This window comes from Microcebus murinus, chromosome 9 (assembly GCF_040939455.1).
Source record: "Microcebus murinus isolate Inina chromosome 9, M.murinus_Inina_mat1.0, whole genome shotgun sequence".
Lineage (NCBI taxonomy): Eukaryota > Metazoa > Chordata > Mammalia > Primates > Cheirogaleidae > Microcebus > Microcebus murinus.
In genome coordinates, this window is record NC_134112.1 from 87,730,662 (window position 1) to 87,754,150 (window position 23,489).

The following is a 23,489-nucleotide window of genomic DNA, read 5'->3' on the forward strand; positions in this document are numbered from 1 at the left end:
TAGATACTCGTAAACAGGTGTTGAATAGCACCTTTGTCATTTTGGGCTGCTAAAACAAACTTACATAGACTACAGAGCTTATAAACAACAACAACAAAATTATTTCTCACAGTTCTGCAGTCAAATGCTCTATCCCTGAGCTATACCCCATTAATTTTCACAGTTCTGGATACTGAGAAATCCTAGACCAAAGCACCAGCAGATGCTGTGCCTGGTGAGTGTCTGTCCATTTGCTGCTTCAAAGACTGCCATTTTCTCACTGTTTCCTCACGTGGCAGATGGTGTGGAGAGGGAGCTCTCTGGAGTCTCTTTTTATAAGAGCACTAATTCCATTGATGAGGGCTCAATCCTAATGACCTAAACACTCACCAAAGCCCCCCCCCCACACCTAACACCATCACATTGGGGATTAGGATTTCAACATCTGAATTTTGTGGGACACAAACATCTGATCTCTAGCAGATAGTTATAAAAATACATATGATAAGCTAAATCAAAATATGTTCTTTAAAAAAAAAATACCCTGACGTCAATCTCTGAGGTCAAGTCATCAAATCAGTGGCAAAAAGTAGGATACCTTTTGAGCCATGAGAATTCTCAATGTCTGTTGACAAAATGAATAAATTCTTAACTGTAAAATGCAGAGAAAGCAAAGTTGTCCTTCTATTAAAAAGTCTATTAAGGCTGATTTAGATGTCTTTAGCATCACGGAGTGCAGTAGATGTGAATTCTGCTCCACCCCACTTCCACCCCCAATCCCCATTCTCCATTTCTCCATTTTTCTCTCTTCCCTCCTCTCTCTCTCTCCCTCTCCCTCTCTTTCATTCTAATTGCTCTTTCACTCTACCACTCTCTCCATCTCTTTTTATCTCTTTCTGGTGCTTGACATTCAGAGGCACCATGAAGTGGGTTAGAAATGGCAGGAAGTCAAGGGCAAATTCTTTCTCACATTAGCACTCTTCCATCACTCTGAATTAGTACGCAAAGTAGCTAATATGCTATGAAAGTCACTTGCCAATAACAATGCAATCTGTGAATACTAATCTAAAGGGATATTAGCCATAAAAGAAGACTGTGCTCTGATTGGATAAAGCTAATAAGAGAGCCCTGGGCAAAATAAGTGACAGATCCTCATTTTCATGCCTCTCCTCCACCCTGCTTTGACTCTCTCTTTCTTTACATTCCATTCAATATGGAAAACTGAACATTTATTTATGAATACAATTCCCTATCAATTCTAATATTCCTGACACTTTCCATATCTATCCTGTAATTATGATATATGAACAATTAATTTTTTAGTAGAAAAAATCATATTTGGCTTTTCCCCCTTGAAAATTAACAACTCTTAGGGATTTAAGGTAATATTTAATTTTTTTTTAATTTATCTTTTTGGAATAGCTATTTTTACATGCCCTAATAGATTAGAGATTCCAAACCTAGCTACATAATAGAATCACCTAGGAAGATCTTAAAATAATAGTGATGACTTGGTTTATCCTAAGAACAAAGAAACCTGAACCATTGTGGCTGTGGCACTAGTCTCTGTATTATTTTAACCACCCTAGGTGCTTGATGTGCTGAGAATTGAGAACCATTGGCTATGGTTACAAATTGAGACCTTGGAGACCTATTTATGTTCATGATCCTTTCTAAGACCATAAATATCAGTCTTGTCCTTGGAATATGTGTCTTCTAGCACATGGGGAGAATATGAATAAAAGTTACTGGATGGAGCAAATATTTTCCTACTTTATAGGAAAAGCAATTATTCTAATACATAGATCAAAATCATAATCTTTTTGTAAGAATCCTATCTTAATATGTTTTTTAAGTTTTTACTTTGGAATGATTTTAGATTAACAGAAAGTTACAAAGATAATAAAGAGAGTTTCCATACCCTTCTTTCATCTTTTTCTAATGTTAGCATCTTAGTTAACCATGACACTTTTGTCAAAACTAAAACTATAGACTTTATTTGGACATCTCTAGTTTTTCCACTAGACAACATTTAGTCATCATGTCTCCTTAGTATCTTCCAAACTGTAATAGTTTCTGTCTTTCCTTGTTTTGCATGATTTTGACACATTTCAAGATGACTCATAGTTGTGTGTGTGTGTGTGTGTTGTTTTGTTTTTTTGTAGAATATTCCTCAGTTTGGGCTTGCTTGATGTTTTCTTGTGATTAGACAATCAACTTAGTACATTTGGGCTGCTATGACAAGATAGCATAAACTGGGTAGAGAAAAACAGAAATTTACTTCTCACAGTGCTGGAGACTGAAAAATCCAAAATCAAGGCACCACAAGAATTGGTGTCCAGTGAGGGTCCATTTCCTAGTTTAAGGATGGAGCCTTCTTGCTAAGTCCTCACATATAGAAGAGGTAGGTAGCTTTCTGGGGTCTCTTTTATAAGAGAGCTAATCCCATTCATGAGGTCTTCACTCTCATGATCTAATCACCTCCCAAAGCCCATCTCCTATACTGTCACCTCAGTGGTCAGAATTTCAACATATGGAGTTGAGGGAAACACAAACACTCAGACGATAGCAACATGGGTTTTGGGTTTGGGGGAAGAATACACAGAAGTGAAATGGCCTGTAATTGCATCAAATCAGAAGGTGTATAATACCAACAGGACTGATCACCTGATAATGTTAACATGGATCACTTGAATAAGGTGATGTGTGTCAGGTTTCTCCACTATAAAGTTACTATTTTCCCCCTTTCCATACTCTATTCTTTAGACATGAATCACTAAGTCTAGTCCATACTCAAGGGTAGGAAAATTAACTATTGTTTGAAATTCTTCTCTAAAAGTGATTTGTTTTTCTCCACCATATATGTATTTACTCAATTATTTACATCAGTATGTACTCATGGATATTGATTTTGTACTTTGTAATATAATCCAGTACTATCATTATTTATTTTATTATTCAAATTTTTGTTTTAGCTTTGACAAATGAAAGGTCTTTGAGATTAGTTCCTGTGTCAATTTGACTTGCCTTCATCCTTTGTTTATTTGTGTGTTTGTTTTGTTCTGTTTGAGCATGTTCTTAATTTCTGGCCTACATGTAGCTCCAGACACATCTTATATTTTCAATGTCCCAGCCCTAGAATCAGCCATTTCTCCAAGGAGCTCTGGTTTCTTGTATTGGAAAATGGTATGAAGAAACCAAGATCTACACATTGGGTATGTTCATTATACTGGGTGTTACTGTGGTAAGTTTTTAAAATTTTTTTACCCATCATTCATATTTAAATCCTACTTCTTGAAGAACTAGAGAAACCCTCAGAATCTATACTTCAAGGCAGAAATCAGATCCACTGTAAATGAGAGACATAAATTCTATTTCTTAAGGTGATACTAAATCCTTGAGCATTTTTACAATCCTGGGTTTCTTTTTCTAGATATTATTGGTTTATTAGTTTAATAAAGTTATTGTGATCTCTATGGCTTTCTTAGATCCCAAATTTTTACCAGACACATAGTGGATTTACTATTTTTGTTTGAAAATGATACTCAACCATAAATTCCCAGAAAAATAACATTCTATATTTTAGTACCTTCTTTAGCTCTTTGAAAGTGGTTTGAAAATTTGAAGGAAAGGGTCAAATATCTGGAGCAGATAAGAGCTGACATCTGAGTTATCCACCCCAATGCTGACATTTACCCTCAAGAGCATCACGGTTTAGTTATTAGGGGTTTTTTTTTTAATCATTAATTTCTCTTTTCTCATTTCAAAAACCTATAACTATTCAACAAATGATACCTATTTTTAGTTAAGGCTTTCATAAGACCTTTGATGGGTTTGAATATGAGTTGCTTTAGTTATAGCAGCATTTGGAGCTGTCATTTCAACAGTGGGTAGATTTAATATAATAATTTAATACTGAGCATTAAATTATAACATAGTAATATAAGGTACTCCATAGAAAAGAGAAACGAAAGTCTTGTGAAGCATCTAAGTCCAGCACAACTGTGCAACAAGGGAATTTTATTAAATGTCTGTAGCAACTCAAAGGTAAGAATCACACAAAATAGGATTGAATAGCCTTTGCTCTAGAACCACTGTGTCTACTTTCCCTCTTCTCGGTGACACCATTTGGAAAGCAGGTTGTGTTGGGATGTGAAGTCAAAAGCTCTTAGGAAGACAAGAAGTCCAAAACAAAATACAGTTTTTCTTCGTGTGTGATAAATAGCAACTGTGTTAAATATCTTATAAATTATTCAGGAATCTTCGTTTCAGTTGTTTCATAGAAAACCAAATAACTACAATACGATGTGAAATGATCTATTAAAATCACTTATACAAGGCCGGGCGTGGTGGCTCACGCCTGTAATCCTAGCACTCTGGGAGGCCGAGGCGGGCGGATTGCTCAAGGTCAGGAGTTCAAAACCAGCCTGAGCGAGACCCCGTCTCTACCATAAAAATAGAAAGAAATTAATTGGCCAACTAATATATATAATATAAAAAAAATCAGCCGGGCATGGTGGCTCGTGCCTGTAGTCCCAGCTACTCGGGAGGCTGGGGCAGGAGGATCGCTTGAGCCCAGGAGTTTGAGGTTGCTGTGAGCTAGGCTGACACCACGGCACTCACTCTAGCCTAGGCAAGAAAGCGAGACTCTGTCTCAAAAAAAAAAAAAAAATAACTTATACAGTCTTTATAACTGTGAGATGTGGATATGTAAGCCTGCTTGGTAAATACAAAAAAGGCTGATCAAGCAACAAGCCTTTGTCTTAATGAATGAATGAATGAGTATTCAAAGAGTGCAAACAAAATGAATGGGATAGAACTTAAGTGCTTAGTCATTTGCCAAAGAGAGAGAAATTCATTCTTGGACACAGAAAACTCTGAAAATGAGAAAATATTTTGTTTTGTTTCCAGAAATTGCTAATTTTTTTCCAGATTTTAATTCAACATCTTCTGACAGGTGCCTTGGATATACTTGCTCCCTGGAGAGGAAATATAAGCACTTTCTAATTGTTTAATGGAATTTCTTCCAGGGATTTATGTATGGCTTTAAAGTCTTTACTGTGACATAACAATCAGGAAAAATTTTATGTGCACACACACACACACACACACACACACACACACTCATCTCATTATGAAAGTGATTTATCTTCTCATGCTAAGACAATTAGTATTATGAAGAATCTTTTCATCTAGATCATAATGACTTCATTAAACACAGAGGGAGGAGGAGGTGGAGGAGGAGACCTCAAATCTCATTACGCTATTACCAGAAAGAATAAGCCATTTCTAGTCTTTCTTTTTCTCTTTATTTCTTTCACATTGCAATGAAGAGATCAGATTTGCTTTAAGAAAAAGCTGGTAAGTGAAAATACAAAAAAAAAAATCAAGATTAAAGAAAGGGGCTTGTAACTTTTCCTAAGGATTTTCCAGGATCCTCCCTTATCGAGCTGAATATCTTAATGCTCTTTGAATAGAATTTGATATTCCAAATTAATCAACAGGAACCTTTTCAGGAATATTTCCATTTAAAAGATGATTTCCTTGGATCTTAAACCTTTTTTTTTAGTCCTATGGTTTCCATTGTGTGATTCTCCTTCTATTAATGGAACTACTTATGATACTTGGTTAATTACAGTGACTACATCAGTTAATCAGCATTGCTCACTTATTTTCCTACTCCACACTATGAAAAGCATAAAAGAAATGGAAAATCAGGTTCTGTACTCAAGATTGCCCCAGACCAATGAGGATACCAAGCCCTTTATACACATTAGCATAAAGGAAAAATGGAGCTCATGAGTTAAAACAGAAAAAAAAAAAAAAAAAAAGAGGAAAGATTAAGCTTCATTCTGGCCAAGACTCACAAAAGACTTCTTGAAGGTGAATACTGTAATCCAGTAATCCTCAGTAAAGCCATTATCCATTTATTTTCTTGGTAAATCACAAATAAAATCCATAAGGTTACCATAAAGTCACAGAGCCTCTCAGAGAATACTGAAAGGAAGATAACAGTGGAACACACAACTATGCACATTACGGAAAAGCACTAGAAGACACATCTTAGAATCATATTATTTAACAAGGTGGGTTTCCAGATACTAAAATTTTTGAACAGAAGTTATGAAACAATATATAGTTATATCAAATCAGTGTTTTCTTTCAGACCCATAGAGCCATCTCCCAGGAGGTATAGGAATCTCTTTGCCCAAGGCTCCTTCAGAGGACACTGTTGAATCGTTGCTTAGGGTAAAGCTGATGCTATCAGGGGACTCGGGAGCCTGGTGGGCACTTCCCTCTAATCAGTCCAGTACAACTTTCATCAGGTTTACACATTACAATTCCGTTTAAGCTTCCTCTTGAATATAATGGCATTGCTGCTTAAAAATAAGTACAAACATTGATGGAGGTCATGGTTTTAGTCCCACTCCACTCATATACTAAGACTAGAATTGCTAGGATGCACTCTGATAAGAAATACTAAAAACTGTCCTCTTCAATGTCATATACCTCACTAGAGCACTTGGTATTTTATTATTTTATCATTTTACCTAGACACATGTTTTAACAAAAAAGTCTATGATTTATAAAACAGCAAAATTTTCGACAGATATTTTGACAGCAAACCATCTATCTCCTAAATAAAGGTTCATCTGCTGATACTGTTTTTTTGCCAAGAAACTGTTGTCTTTTCAAGATTCTCAAATATTCTCTAAACAGTTCCTATTATTTTCAATAATAGTGATAAGGGCCTAAGTCATTGAGGGTCTGAGTGCAAAAATCTTTAGCTCAAGCCTTTGATAATCATTTCCCACATGATTAGACTGAAACTGCAAAAATTTTAAAAACTATTCTTTGGCAAAAATGTACTATAATTAATAACTATGCTTTCTGTTTTATTTTTCTGTATTTCTAGTTTACTAGGACAGAGCATGAACTTAGATCTGCATTTTCTAAAATAAGTTTTGTTCAATATTACGGTCCTAAAACATATTAATGGGTTTTAACGTGAAAAAGATTATTGTGCCAAATCACTTGGAAGGAGTTTACAATTGATACAAGTTTGTTTACTAATGGCTTCTTAGAGTGTGTTAGTATGCAATGTGAGTCCCAAGAAGGAAACAAAGTAAATTGCTTAGAAAAATTTTTCTTTCAAAACATTATCTTCTGGGATTACTGTTCTACAAAACACTTTTAGAGAATCACTTGCCTAGATTTCCTCCATTTAAAAAATGTAACTATATTAAACCCACATGCATACACTGTAAAAAGTGTTGATGAGATATATTCAGAAAAATGCATTAGTTGATTTACTGGAAAATATAATATTTTTCAAGATTGATAAATTTTAAATTGCCTAAATACCTTATATTTCTCTAGTTTGGCCATTTAAGAAATAACTTCTTTTATAAGCAAAATCTAATTATCCCATTAATTTTTAAACTATGTATCTTTCAGAAGAGAATAGATTTTTATTTTTTTGAAATTGTATAAGTATGAATCTGTCTGAAAGTTGGAGAATGATTTTAAAAATTGTCTCTGATAATCCATTATTCGCTTGAAAGTCTGTGGTCTTTAATACTACAATCTCTCTGCTAATTGAATCTCAGAAAAAAAATTCCCAGCTCTGCCCACCATTTAAGTATTACCTGACTGTGATAATCACGAGCCTAAAGCCCAGCAAGACTCTTATTGACTAATGTGCCAAATAAATGAAGATTAGAGGAGTGATGAGGTAGAATGGAAAAAGCAGTGTCTCTATTCAAGAGCCTATGGTCAGTGTGTCATTGTGTCATTGTCTCATTCTTGAACATGAGTAGATGATCACAGCTTGTCAGACATTGCGGTAAAGCCAGAAACAAGGGATAGAATGACTGAGCTAAGAAAACAGAGACAAATACTGTATGATCTCACATGTGTGGAGTCTAAAAAAGCGAATCTGGGATTATGTTCAGAGAAGGCAGCTAAAAGAGAATAGCGGGTAGATGGAATAGGCTTATGTCTACCAGATTTCTAGAGCATAGGAAATTGGTAGCCTGGAGTGGGAACCATGGAGAATGGAAACTAAAAGATCAGCAACCTTGAAAAAAATTTGGTGCAAGAAGAGGTCAACTGTTCCTTCAGAAACTTTAGTAGTAAATGGAGGACATCAACAGGAAAAATGGAAATTGATGCTAAACTGCAAAATTGTGAATCATTTTTCCTCACCTGTTCAATTTCAGATTATCTAAAAGTAGAGATACAGACAGCTACCTGGAATTAAATGTGAAAGGCAATAGGATAGTAAGCAAGATAATTCTTGACACAAGTCTATACGATCTGTTTACTGGCTGTCTGAAAGCTCAACTTCCTAGCACGCTTTCCTCTTGGAAATTTACAATTTACAAAATCTCATATAATTCTCCAATTTTGATGTCGATTTGAAATAATAAAATATGAAAGTGTATTTTTGAAACCATGTGCCCTATCTGCCTGCCTATGCTTAGGTAACTCAAGAAAAGAAGAGGAAAGCGATCAAGTGAATATGATATCCATAGCCCTCTGGGACTGACCTCTTTTTAGAAGATAATCAGAGAGCAGAACTGGGTGCCATCAAGTTCTCTGAAGCCTTTTAAATAAAGATCTCATGATTCCTGTCCTCCTTCCAAGTGTGTTCCTGAATTTGTTATGGATGGAGATTTATTTAAAATCAGTTATTTTATGCCAGATGGACATAGGCTGATACTGCTCTTGTCTCATCTACTTAGAAGCCATAGTTTGGAAGCTCTGGTTGGCAAAGGAGAAAAAGCTTATCATACATTAAGGAAGGACAGTAAGTCCACCTTCCTATTAAGACCATGCCTTTAAATTATCATCATGGAGGGGGGATAGCAAAAGCCACTCTGTGAACAGTTATGAAGGATATTTGATTCTCTGCCGTCATGCCCTACATCTCCTAACAGGAAGGGTGTTGCACTGAAAAACAACATGCTAATAGTTAAAACCAGGAACATCATTTGAAATCATGAATTTTATTTCATATTCTCAGTAAGTAATTTTTTTTCAATTCTGCTATTCTTATCATGCAAAGAAACCAACCAAAATGTGTGGTCTATTTGCTATTTTTTATGTAGTTTACACATGTGTTTTTCATTTTATAAAATTAATATTTGTTACTACAAAAATTTTGCAATAGAGATAAACAAGAAAGTAAAAATTCACCTGAAATCCTCTCCTAGCTATTTATCAGCACAATTTCAAAGTTATGTCCTTTCAGTACTCTCTCCGTGTATATATAAGCTAATGTTATAAACTAGGATTATTGAATACGAGCTTTTAAAAATAAAAAAGATACTTTGTGCTTTTTATCAACACATCTTCAGTGCTTTTCTTTATCCTTACATATTCTTTGAAAAGTTGGTTACAAATGGTGGGCTACAAATACATACATACTCTTGCTTACCTCCAAAATTCTACAAAGAGTGAAGGGATTTTTAAGAAGAGTCAGAAATCTACAAGAGCAAAAATAGCTGAGAAAGAGGCAAATGCAGCAAACTTTTGGAAGCTGAAGACAGATGGATGAGTGGTAACAGATTTAGCACATGCAAGAAAGCTGAATCCTAGGTGGCAATGGGGAGTCCCAAGTAGTCACAGGGATTGGACTGACAGTGCCAGGGGTGCCACTGAATACAAGTGATGGCAGAACAATAGCAAGAGGCTTGTTTCAAAGTCTGTTAAACTGCATTGATCTCTTTCCCCCTTTATTTAATTATTTAACCATCTCTTCCTTACTTGAGGTTCTAGCTCTGAGAAAGATAAATTAGAAGGTCTCTGCATGAGGGAACTGGGAGACCAGATGCAATTGGGGAGCATGCCAAAGTGAAAATGGAGAATTAAATGTAGGTTTATAAAATGAATGTTGAAATTCCTGACTTCCTTTTCTTATTAGCACTCAAGCACCCAAGCTTAAACTGTCCAGGTAACAGATTGAAAACTATTCTCTAGAGAATTTATGACAATATCTACTGAAGGGTTGTTCACAAAAATAAATAAATAAATAAAACATCCCAGACAGATCACATGTTAAATCATAGTCAACAAGCCTCACCCACATTCAAAGTTTACAATCAGCATTTTAATTTGCTCTTATCTGCTTACATGTGAGCAGACAACCAAGAATTGCCTGAGGAAATGCTCTTAACATAAAAGACATAAAAGAAGAGATAACTTAGAAAAAAGACATTATGAAGGAAAAGAATGCCTTTCCTCAATTTTTATTTTGAAAAGTATGAACCCTAGAGAATACTGCAGCGAACATTTTAGCACACTTGCGTGCTCTCTCTTTCTTTTAAAGGCTGATTCATGAAACTTCACTCCTAAATAATTCAGCATTTATCTCCTAAGAATAAGGGCTTTCTCTATGTAATGTCATTTTCAAATCTAATCAAATTAATAATCGTATAATATAATTTAACATCCATATTTAATTGTACCACAAGTGATTTTTATTGATGCTTCATTTTTATTATATGATGCAATCAGATTGTATGAATTGCATTTTGTTTTTGTGTATGCCTCTTAATATAGAGCGGTTTCTGTCTTATTTATGATATTTAGTATTTCAAGGAGTCCAGTCCAATTTCCTTGTAAATAGGGCATCCTATATTCTAGATTTGACTATTTCATCATGATGTCATTTAACTTATTTTCATATTTATTGCACTTTCTGAATATAGATACACTCTATAGGTGATGCCATTTTTTATTCTTATTATATCACATTAGAATGACGTATAAATTTAGATTGGTCCACCTTTAAGAATAATTACTGATGCTATATTTGGTCATTTGGTTAAAGTGGCTAAGGGAAGAAATGTTAAGGAAAGAAGAAATGTTAAGGAAAGAAGCTATCATTAACATCATGAGACAGCTAAGAGAAGATTTTGAAACTGTGAAATAAGAAGAGAATGCTTTCACCATCATTGAAGATTACTGAAAAAATCAGATAATAACTTGAAAATAAATGCATAATAGCAGACATTTAAAAGTCAGCAAAAGATGTGGCCAATAAAGTTAAGTTGATCACCTAGATGGAAGACAGGGAAGATGATGGAATAGGAAAATAAGAGACAAAATATAAAAAAGTTAAATGAAGAATCCAGGAGATCTAACAAATGACTAAAATGACTTTCAAACTAAGTAGGCAAAAAAATGGAAGAGCTAAAATTATTAACAAAATAATTCGAGAAAATTTCTCTGAGTTTAAAAATGTGTTTCCAGATGAAAAGTGTCACTAAGGACCTATCATGATACTTACTGAATTTTCTGCTATCATTACTCTATTAACATGTCTTCTGTTATACCAAGTGATTTTATTTAATATAATAATATATGTTAATGCTTAATAGGGCATGCCCCTCTTCATTTCTCTTGTTCAAGTTTTTCTTGATTATTTTTATTCATTTAAATTTCATCATATTTAATATCATTTTGAAAAATATGCCTCCTCTAAAGCCTATGGACATTCTGATTAGAAGTACATACATGTATATATAAATCTGAGTCTAAATTTTATCTTTAGAATATTGAGTGCTCCCACTGAGTCATTTATTATATGCAAACAAATCATCTTTTATAAGCAGTGCTGTTTTTGATTGATTTATCAATAAATTCTATATTTTTTGCAAAGTTAATTTATAGTCATTTTGTAAATTTTTTGTTATTATAAGTGGTATCTGTTTTCCATTACAATTTCTGTATTGCTACCTCAGATATAGATTTATGAGAAAAACAAAGGAAGCCAACATGGGTAAAGCTACAAAAATAAAAAAACATATTGGTTAGTTACTCCAAAGGGCACGGCACTGGCATTCAATTTGCTCTGCCCAGACCAGAGTGCAGATCTGGTTTAGACTGGTATTGAGGTCCCAGATGGCTCCAGATTGGGGTGATTCTGTAGGAGCTTCCAGACAAAGATGATTTAGTAGCCTGGTTATGATAATGTCCAGCATTTCACAATTGGCTTAGAGTTTAGATTGCAAAAGTAGCCACTAAGATAAGACTATTTTCCTCCTAAAAGACAATAAATGAAGGATATATATGGTCATAAACACCAGTAATGGACATTGGAAACTAGGAAGGGTGTGGGAGAGAGGCGACAGATAAAAATCTACCTATCAAGTACAAGGTACACTATTCTGGTCACAGATAGTTACAGATACACTGAAAGCCTGACTTCAGCAAGATACAATTTATCCACATAATGAAAGACACCTGTACCCCCTATATTTTTTTAAATTATAAAAAAAAAAAAAAAAAAAAAAAAAAACTGACAGATGTCTTGACCTTCTCTACAATGTAACTTCACTGCAGAACAGTTCTCCAGGCGGATATGGACCAGTTCTCCCTCCCCTTTTCTTGCTTGTAATTCTCAAGAATAACTTTAGAATGTACTGGGAATGCAACACCCTGAGATAAGTGGGGTCTGGCTGGAACAGCCTGGGCTGTGTTCCAGTCCCTTCTAGAAACAGGATGTACTTCAATGCTTTAGCTCAGCATGTCATGTGACCCCAAAGTATAAAATCAAGGGTGGGCTGTTTTCCTGGGTCCTTTAGCAGTGGTGCAAGTGGAACATGAGCAGTTGGGACCCCATCCACCCTGGGCAGTTTTCCTGACCCTTGTGGGACTGACTGGCAATTAACTCTAGGCTCTGAAGCCCCTTGCTGCCTATCTGCAATAATAAACCTACTCCATGAAACTGGTTATGTACATGGATATTCTGTCTCACTGGACTCAGTCAAGTTGGTAAGCAGGGCATAGTTATCCTGCTTCACACACTTAGCTTAACATGGAAAATTATAGCTCTACAAACTTACATCCTCTGCTTTGTTATCTTTCTGAACAAACTTTTGAAACAAAATGGTATATTATGTTCAAAGGAAATCACTGCTTTGGGGAATATGCAAAATCATCTTAAACTTTATGCTTTAATATTGATTAAAACAATTAAATTTGATATTGCATAGCTTTATTTAAAACAAATTGAAAATGCTTTTAGAGAACACAATACCAAGTAACAATTTCTCATTAATGTCAAACTGTAAACAAAGTTAGATTTCTCTTTTTCCTTAAAAAATACCCAAAAGAGGAACATTTAGTTTATTTTCCTGCTTTTTTACTTACACTTGTAGATTAAAAGACCCTTAACTTTGGTAATCTTTTTGTTCAAATATCTTTGTGGCTAATGCACACAGAGGGATATTCGGTATCTAAACTCCTAGATGTTCCATTTCAAAGATTCTTATACATAAGCACTGAGCTTTACTGCATCGTGATTCAGTGTAAATAATTTCTACTTTCTGAGATATAGTTTTGGCAAGAAGTCTATTTTGTATGAATATCTTTTTTCTAATGTATTTGAGAGGTATAAGTGGGTTTTTGTTGTTGTTGTTGTTGTTGTTGTTATATGGCTGAATTGTATAGTGGAGACGCCTAGGCTTTTAATATACTCATCAGGTGAATAGTGTAAACTGTACCCAATAGGTAATTTTTCATCCTGAACTACCTTCCCACCCTCTCCCTTTTAAGTCTTTAATATTCAGTGAGTCATTCTACTTGTCCATGCATACCCATTGCTTGGCTCCCTCTTGTAAGTGAAGTGAGAATATGTGGTACTTGGGTCTTTGTTCCTGAGTTACTTCACTTGGAATAATAGCCTCCAGTTCCATCCAAGTTGCCATAGAAGGCATTATTTCATTACTTTTACTGGCTGAGTAGTATTCCAGTAGTAATACATGGACATTCTTTGTCCAGTCATTAGTTGGTGTGCATTTAGGTTGGTTCCTTAGCTTTGCAATTGTGAATTGTGCTGTGATAAGCATATGGGTGTGGGTGTCTTCTTTATAAAATGACTTCTTTTCCTTTGGATAGATCCCCAGTAATGGGACTGCTGAATAGAATGGTAGGTCTGCTTTTAGTTTTTTGAGAAATCTCCATACTGTTTTCCATAGAGATTGTACTAAAATTTCTAATCTCTTATATATGATCTATTTAAGCTTTTTATTTCTACCTGGATCAATTTTAGTAAATATTTTCCTGGAAAAGTGTTTTCTTTGTTTTTATAAGTGCTGCAATAGAGTTGCATATAATATTTTTATGTGCAACTAAATCTAAAACTTCTGTATATGTGGCAATCTCCTATATTATTAATAATAGTTAAATTTCTGTGTCTTCTCTTTTTTGTTCATCAGACATGTTGGAATCTAAACCAATAGGGTAAGAGGAGAAATACCAGAGAATTCTAAGGATCAGACCACTAGATGTCAGAAAAATTAGGCAGTCTACAAACTTTTCAAGGTGACCAAGAATTCTCTAGGCTATCAAGTTATTATTGTTATAGCACAACCCAAAAAGATGTTCACAAACATGTCTTCTTCCCATATTCCTGCCTGTGGGAAATAAGGCAGTGAGAAGCAGGGATACAGCCTAGCAAATACTGAATACAGCCCATCAAACAACAAATAATGATGAAATAAGGAATTCACTATATAAAAAGGTCAACTGTGACCATTTAAAAATACAATGGAATCTGAACCCTTTCTTCCTTGAAGATAATACCTTACGCTCATTCTTGAAAAACTAAGTAAAATAAAATCCATATGAGTAATGTTGGGTTAAACACACTAAATATGTTTGTAGCTTTGAGTGTGGGCCTAAATTTCATAAGCATTGAAAGCTGATATGCTCAATGACACACAGTCGCAGATGCTTCTGTGCTTTATCCCTACAGTTCCCTGATAGCTAAGCAGTGGGAGGAGAAAAAGCTGTTCTCCAGGCTCCTTCAGGCCAGGCAGGTGTCTCTGTAAATCACCTGTCACTACCCAGACCTAAAATATCTGAATAATGAAGAAGGGAGGAAAGAGAAGGAGAAGGAGAGGGAGAAGAAGAGGAAGGGGGAGGGAGGGAGAGAGAGAGACAGAGAGTGAGAAAGGGCAAAAATACTCAAGATTTGGTGTGAGGATGGAGACCAATATAAAATACAGAAGAAATTAAGGAAGTATAAAAGAATACCATATGCAACTTGTTGGCAACTAATTTGAAAGCTAGAGGAAAAGAATAATTTCTTAGAAAAATATATACTTCTAAAACTGACTCAAAATGAAGCAAGAAAAAAAGATATCGTAGATGCTATCTTTGTATAAACGAGACCTAGATATCTGTCAAGGAAGGCATCACAAATAAAGGACTTCACAGCTAGCTAAGCCCCAGATAACCATTAGTAAATAGATAATTCTAATACAATAGAGCATAGAAAAAGATGACAATCTTGATTAATTTATTTTATGAAAGCATCACATTTTTAATTAAAACCTGATAAAGATGGTATTAATATAAAATTTTATTCATAAGAAAACCTCACTTGTAAATATATGTACATGCATTCTAATTAAAATATTAGCAGAAAGAATCTAGCACAAATCACAATTGTAATATGTCACAATCAACAAATTGTGCATACTCCAGGAATGATAGAATGGCTCAATTTCAAAAGTTAAAAAAAATACATTAAAAAAGCAAATTATCATATCAGTGGAAGTTGAAGAGAAATTTTATAGACTTAACAGTGTTTCTTAATAAAACTTTTTATGAAAACTTGAATTTATATTTGGGTCAATTATTGATTTATGTATTTTGAACCTATATTGTTAGGTAGACATGTAAACATGTATTATTAATGAATATAATAATTTTCTTATTGCTCCTTGTACTAGTACAGCACATCCTTCTTTGTGACTTAAGATATTTGTTGATTTAGTTCTTTATTTTTTTACAGATTAATATTGCTACTTCAGATCTCTTCTGGTTTATATTTGTGTGGTATATGTGTTCTCATACTTCTATTAATATTGTCAATGTGTGTGCATGTGTGTGTGTTTATATGTATTGGTGTGTGTCATAAAATATTTTGTTGAAATTTTTTCTGTTTGTGTTAATCAATTCTGAGATTCTTGGTCTACTGATTACTGAGCTAATCCATTTGCATTTACTACACTTCCTACTATTATAGTAGGTCTTATTAACATTTCATTCAATTCATTTTGTTTTCTTATTCTTATTCTCCACTGGATACATAATATTTTCTTCTATTACCTTAATTTTATACAATCATTATGTCTGCTATGGACTTTGTCCCTCCAAAATTCATAGTTTGAAGCCCTAACCCCTAATGTGACTGTATTTGCAGATAGAGTCTTTAGGAGATCTCCCTCCCCACCTTCTCCCTACACACACCACACACCAAGCAAAGGCCACGTGGGGACACAGCATGAAGGCAGCCATCCACAAGCCAGGAAGAAAGCCCTCCTCAGAATCTGGCCATGAGGGCACCCTCAGATTTCCAGCCTCCAGAACTCTAAGAAAATAAATTTCTGTTGCTCAAGCCTCCCACTCTGTGGTATTTTGTTATAGCAGCTCAAGCTGACTAATACAATGTCTTTCTCCCACTCCTCCCCCACAGGCATATATTTCACTCAGGAAACACAGTTGGATTGCAGTTGAGATAAAAGGGATGCAAGGACACATGCATAAAGTATTTCCCAAGAACCCTCTAATATTCTGACTTCATGGGCACTGTCTTTCCTGGGCTAGGAGCCAGGCTCACAGAACGAGCCCACAAAGACTCGAGGACACAGGACTCATGCAGTAACTAAGGTGACAAAGACATCACACACTCCCGGATTTCTGATGACTCAAAATCAAAAAGGTTTCTGCATTAGTTTTGAGGGTACAAAAGCCTGTCCCTGTGCTGAGGCAAAATATTCATCTTAGGCACCTTGTTGTCTTACCTCCTTTCTACTCTGGAGCTCAAAAACTGGTAATACCCAGTTCATAAACAAAAGATGGCAATGCCTAGTTCTGTCCCAGAATCTACAGATTTCAATGAACACCCCAGTTAATTGGACCCCCTGGGAATTGCCTGATAATATTAATACACATGCACCTTCCTCTCCCAAGTAAAAACTAGAGGAGGACAAATCCATGCAACATTATGTCTATTACCCCATAATTGTGTCTAGTATAAGAAGCATCAGGTATATGAATGATGAAAGGGTGGAGAAATACACTTTTTTTAAAGACTTTTCCGCCTAGGACAATGCCAGTTATTTTTCACTATTTGTTAAATGACAGTATTTGGTATCAAAAACAATAACTGGAGAGTTACACTACATGTATGCAAAATTGTCTATGAGCAATTGATTAGTATTTCCACAGAAAACTGTAATTTTGATCTATTTTCAAATCAATAAAAGTATGAAGTAAAACTGCCTTTGCCTCAGGCAGATTTTCTATTGTTAATCTTTTTTCATTCAGTGATTATTGGGCCTCCCGTATACAACCTTACCTATTTTTAAGAAATAAGCAGTTAGATGCAAACAAGTAAGAAGAGAATGCAAAAGATATTTCTTTTTAGTTTTTAATGTTTAATTATTATGGGTACATAATAGTTGTATATATTTAAAGGGAACATATAATGTTTTGATGTAGGTATACAATGTGTAATAATCAAATCTAGGTAATTGGGGTATCCATAACCTCAAGCATTTATCATTTTTTGTTTAAGAACTTTCCAATTTAAACTATAATTTCTGAGTTTCCAGCATGAGGGGTAAAGGGCATTTATTGAAACCTTAAAATTTGTACTCCCATAATATGCCGAAATAAAAAAAATAAATAAAATAAAGTATAATTTTTCTTTCATTTGTTTCTTATCCTTTGTTTTCTTGATGAAAACTTTTATACTCATCATTGTGATTTTTATAAATAAGTTATTTGCAGATCTGGACAAGAAAGTTGAAAAAATACAAGTGTTCTTTTTGCTTCCAGGCATAAGAAAAACATCACTCTACTGTATAGTTTGTACGTTCCTAATAAAGAAAGAATTCTTGAGAGATGAAGTGCTGAGGGTGGCTCATAGCCTATAAATGTTACAGATTTTGATGTCTGAGTCATTAAAACTAAATTTACTTTACTCAACTTTTTTTTTATAAAATTCAGTATTTACTTCCACACTAGATAGGATTCTGCAATTGAGGAATTCAGTAAATAGTCCCCAAAGACATTTCATTTTCCTTTATTAGACATCAAGTCATGAATACTATCTACAAACCCAACTAATAAGAATTTAAAGTGTCAAAAGAGGAAGAGAGAGTTGCAATGGCACAAAGACTAGCTTCCATTCTTTCCCTGTTTGCCAGGGATTAAAAAGTCAAAAACCTGGGACAGGATCTTAATGGAAAGTATAGGGATTATAAAAAGTATATGACTCTTATACCTTGTATATTTTTATAAAGACTTTTGGATACATTTAGAGAACTACTCCAATTTGTCCAGTATGGACATGAAGTCACATTTTGGGATGGGTATTTCTTTTATTTTGTAGAATATTTGATTTTGGAGGGCTAAGAAAGAGCAAGGATCGTGTAGTCAGGGTTCAAGCTGCTTATGGCATATTCAGGATAGTACAGTATATTGCCCCCTTCAGCCATCACTCAAGTTTCCCAGGACAGCCTAACTGAATAATATGGGAGGGCAGGGCATGCCCTGCAAGTCCCTCTCAGGAAATTAAGGCTGGAATACAAGAAGGTGATCAAACCCTAAATGGGGTTTCCTCCATGCCTGCTCAGTACTGAGGAATAAATGACTGCATGCTCTGGAGGCTGCATTTTCACCAGTAAGTTTCCTCTGCTTCTAATGCAAAGAAGTGATGTAGTAGTATGTTCTTGTCAACTTTGATGATAGCAGTAGAATTAGAAAGGAGGTTTTATCAAATTGCACATTTCTGAGAGCAGAAATAAAGAGACATTGCCCAGTCAATTATCTACAACAGCCCAGGCCTTGCAAGCAAATGCAGGAATTGTTCCTTGGTATCTAACTTATTCAAAGCATCACTTTTTGGCTTTTTAAATGATTAGCAGTTCAGAAAAGAATACAGATGGACTGCTTTCTCCTTTACCCCCTGAGGATGATGGGTGGGGAGGAGAATGTAAACTTACTTAGGAAGATGCCCCCTATTCAGTGAAATGACAAAGAATTTCCGTCTCATATGGAATGTAGAAATTCCTCGGATAGAATTTGCTTCAATGAGACAATGAAATGAATGGTTGGTATGAAAGAGATAATACTCTATTTATATTATTTCGTATTTGTCCATGTGAACTTGTGCCCCAAGCTAAAGTAATAATCAACTCTGTAACTGACCTTCACCAAATAATACCTTCTTCCAAGCAATAAAATATACTGGTTATTTTAGGGTAAATATTTGTTACACTTAAATTTTCTTACCTTTCCTTATCAGCAATTATTATAAATTATGAAACTCTAGCTTTAATGCCATGTAGGTAGGTGTTTTGTTTAAATTCACCAAGCAATCTGAACATTCAATTCAGAATATATTTAAGTTGTATTTCAGTAGGGCCTTGAACTTTCCTTAAAATAAAGGTAATTTGAGGCTCAAATTAAAAGTTATTATTTTTACATTTATTTTTTATAAGGCAACAGACATAAAATTAATCATATCATGCTGCTAGAGCCAAAGCTTCAGGTCTAGTTATACTTCAAAACAAACGTTAAAAATCAAAAAGAAGTTCATGATATAAGAGTGTAGAGAATGCAATTGAAGAGTACAAGAAAAACAAAACCGGTTCTACCTAAATGTCTCAGCAATTTCTGAATTGCTTCAAGCTAATTTTCCTCAAAGAGTAAATCTATTTCAAAGTTGTGATATTTGGGAAGAGATGATCATTCACTCTAAAGGAAATTTACCATCTTCCTGATAGTTTGAAATTCTTCTTACAGAAAAAAAAAAAAAAGCATCTTAACAAGGTAGAAGGCAGATGATAGCCTTCTGGAATGATCAGAACATCAAAAAGTGATCCCTAGATTCAAATCAAGGACTTTGAACACAGGATAAGACATGGTAGGTCTGCAAAAAAAGGATTAGGGCAGAGAAGAGGCTTAGGGGTCAAGGTAGGGCACCCCAGCCGCATAGGAGTTACCCAAGGAGACTTCACTTCCTGAAGGGCAGTGTATGTTTCTGGCCAGAAACAGATTCTATTTCAGTGAAAAATAATAAAATAGATAAAGAAAGACTTAGCACAGGCCATCTAATATAAAAGGAAATGATTTTCCCCATCTGATGGTAGGGCCAAATCTCTTTGTGGGCTTCAGGCAATGCTACTATCTTTGCCAATAAACATTTCTTTACATCCTGAATCTAAAAGCTAGTGTTTTGAGACTCTTTCCTGTACCATTATCTAAAATCTCTATAAACAGTCTTATAAATCTCTATAAACTTAAATGGACTGTACCCACCATCTGAATCCCTTAGATAATCATATCATAAGACATGCTTTTATCAGTGCAATTATTCCTAGTTCGATTACTTCAAACTCTCCAGATACCATACCTAAGGACTCACTTGTAAAGAGCTGAGCCCTAGGCCGGGCGCTGTGGCTCTCGCCTGTAATCCTAGCTCTTGGGAGGCCGAGGCGGGCGGATTGCTCAAGGTCAGGAGTTCAAAACCAGCCTGAGCAAGAGCGAGACCCCGTCTCTACTATAAATAGAAAGAAATTAATTGGCCAACTGATATATATATAAAAAATTAGCCGGGCATGGTGGCGCATGCCTGTAGTCCCAGCTACCCGGGAGGCTGAGGCAGAAGGATCACTCGAGCCCAGGAGTTTGAGGTTGCTGTGAGCTAGGCTGACGCCACGGCACTCACTCTAGCCTGGGTAACAAAGCGAGACTCTGTCTCAAAAAAAAAAAAAAAAAAAGAGCTGAGCCCTACACAACGCAGATCAGAAATCAAGAAGTGCCAACCAAGATGTTGCTAAATATAGTTACACTCTGTAAGAGTGTTCATTCCTTATTCAAAATCTCATAATTTTCTTCCCTACCTTATGTATGTTATTCCTTGATTTAGCTGTCTTCAAGCCTAATCAACCAAATATACTACATGCAGTAACACCACTTGTACTTCCCAATACCAACTTAAAAGGCATATTTATTGATACGAAGCAGATGTCAATAAGTTCATAAGTTTATACTGTTAAGTCTGTATTTACCCTAACTTCCAGTTCCCGCTCCTGGTTTTATGCTCAATAAGTTTACTTGATAATTTAAAATTAATAAAATTACTCATTGCTGTCTTTATCAAAGCATGTACTTTTCTGTAAAAAGGTTTAAAAGAGAAGACAAAGCTGCTAATAGCAACAGGGATAATCAGATTTGTGGTATAGATATATCAATGTGGATATGATAAACATCTGAAATAGTGGAATTAGAGCAAGAAACCTCTCTATATGAATGCTCACAATAAACAACTATCTAATACCACATATATTTGGGATCTATATACATTAGAGACAGGGATGGGCCACCTAAGATGTTACACAGGTATTGGGAAAATTTTTATTATTGATGTTTTTGTTGCCATTGTTGTTTTGCTGCTCATATGATTATACCCCTGCCCTTCTGTTTCCTCTCACTCAAATAGCAAGCACTAGAGAGGCATTCAATATTCACTACCCTCAAGGTATATCAAGCAGGAAGACTAGCATTGCTCCTCTGGGAGTACAAGAAAAAAGATAATGAGTGTTATGGTTGGAACAACAATAGAACCCTATGAAAGACTGAGGGGCTCCTAGAAGAGAAAAAGTCTTTGCCTGGATTCTCACGACATAGCAAAGGAGATTGAAGGAGAGCCTCTCTGTATAACAAGAATCCTTAAGATGTATAGGAGAAATGGCTGGCATCAGGATAGTTCCTCAAATTGCCCCACAACCAGTACAAGTGTTTATATATTCCTGGGACCCACCCAGGCCCATGAAATTAGAATCACTGGAAATTTATATATCTTTACAAACTGCAAAAAATATTATGATAAATCTGAATTAAAACAGGAAACCAGGCAGATTTGAGTTGACTTCCATTTCACTGTTTATATTTCCCTAGAATTATCAAGAAGCCCTAACAGATGAAGATCATGAGATACATGCCTTATAACCCCAAGAGAAATTCCCATGATTAAGGGAGACACACCATTTTCTCTCGCTCGCTCGCTCACTCTCTCTCACCACATACACAGACACACACACACACCACTTATAATTATAACTTTCTTCCTATCAAACCTCTTCACTCTACATGTAGATAGCAGGGGGATGCAAAAGAGAGAGCCATGAGATCATGGCCCTTATGACACATGCGATACTTGTGGTAAGACACAATTATCTTCTTTCTCAGTGAGAAATAAAAGAGTCTTTCCCCTTCCCAATGCCAAGGAAAAGAAATTTCAAAAAATATCACTCATTGAGACTTCAAGCTACAAGACTACAAGATAGTGAGACATCAGCGTGTCTACAAGAAGGTGATAGTAGCTTCTCATTCTCCGGGTAGACCTGTATCAGGCAACATACTTGCTCAATGGCCTTAGAAGCAGGTTTAGTAGAGAGCTAAAGAAATGTGGCTGTGCAAAAAGAAGAGACATTAGTAGACATCCTGCATGCTTGCTCTTTGGCATGTGAAGGATGTATGAAGTCTACATGGTTTAAGTGAGCAGTAATTTGTTGTACTATGAACACAACCAAGAGGACTGCTTGTCACATAAGGGCATGACAATCACTAATAGGGCCTGAGACATTCTGCCACTGTTGGTATCCATGAAGAAGAAATGGTGAAATAGTTTTAGCCAGATGGAGACCCCCCCACACACAACATGAGGGAAATCTGTAGTGTTCCATGAAGGATTCAGCACATAAACACACCTGCTCTACTTTCTAAGACCAAGAAATGGCAGTCAATGTTAGGCAGAGGGATGGCAACCATGGAAAATTATGTATGTGGCATCACCCCCTCCTCAACTCTTCCCAGCCACAGCCCTCAACACTAGGGGAGTCCAAGCCAGACAAAACACCCTTAAGCCCTACCTCCCTCCTCACTCCCTTCCTAAGGATTTCAGGAGAAGAGCACCCTGCCCACACCAAGTCCCTCAGGCTATGGCCTTCCTGACACTAGCTGCAGGGGAGGTGATGACACTTAAGTAGGAGTATAAAAGGTGTTTTAAATTGAATGTATAATAACTGAAAATGGCAGGAAAGGTTACAGAAGCTGCTAATGGAGTTGTAAAGGATGAAAACAAAAGGATTTGGTAGAGAACGTTTAAAAAACAAGAAAAATAAAAGGAAATGTCTTCATATTAATATCCTTTCTCCGTATCCTTGTTGTACACATAATGTAGGTGATCAGGGGCTCATGTAAGTAAGATATCAGTTCTAGATTCCCCAGTTACTTAGAGATATTTGGGTCACATAAAGATGATCCAAAATAAGACCTCTATATAAGAAAGCTTGAATAATGTATCTATATAGCACAAAAATCAAGAATTTGGGGTGAGGAAGGTGTACATGCAATTCTGATAAATTTTATTAGATTTAGCATGTGATTTTCTCATCAAGCATTTGGTAAAAACTAAC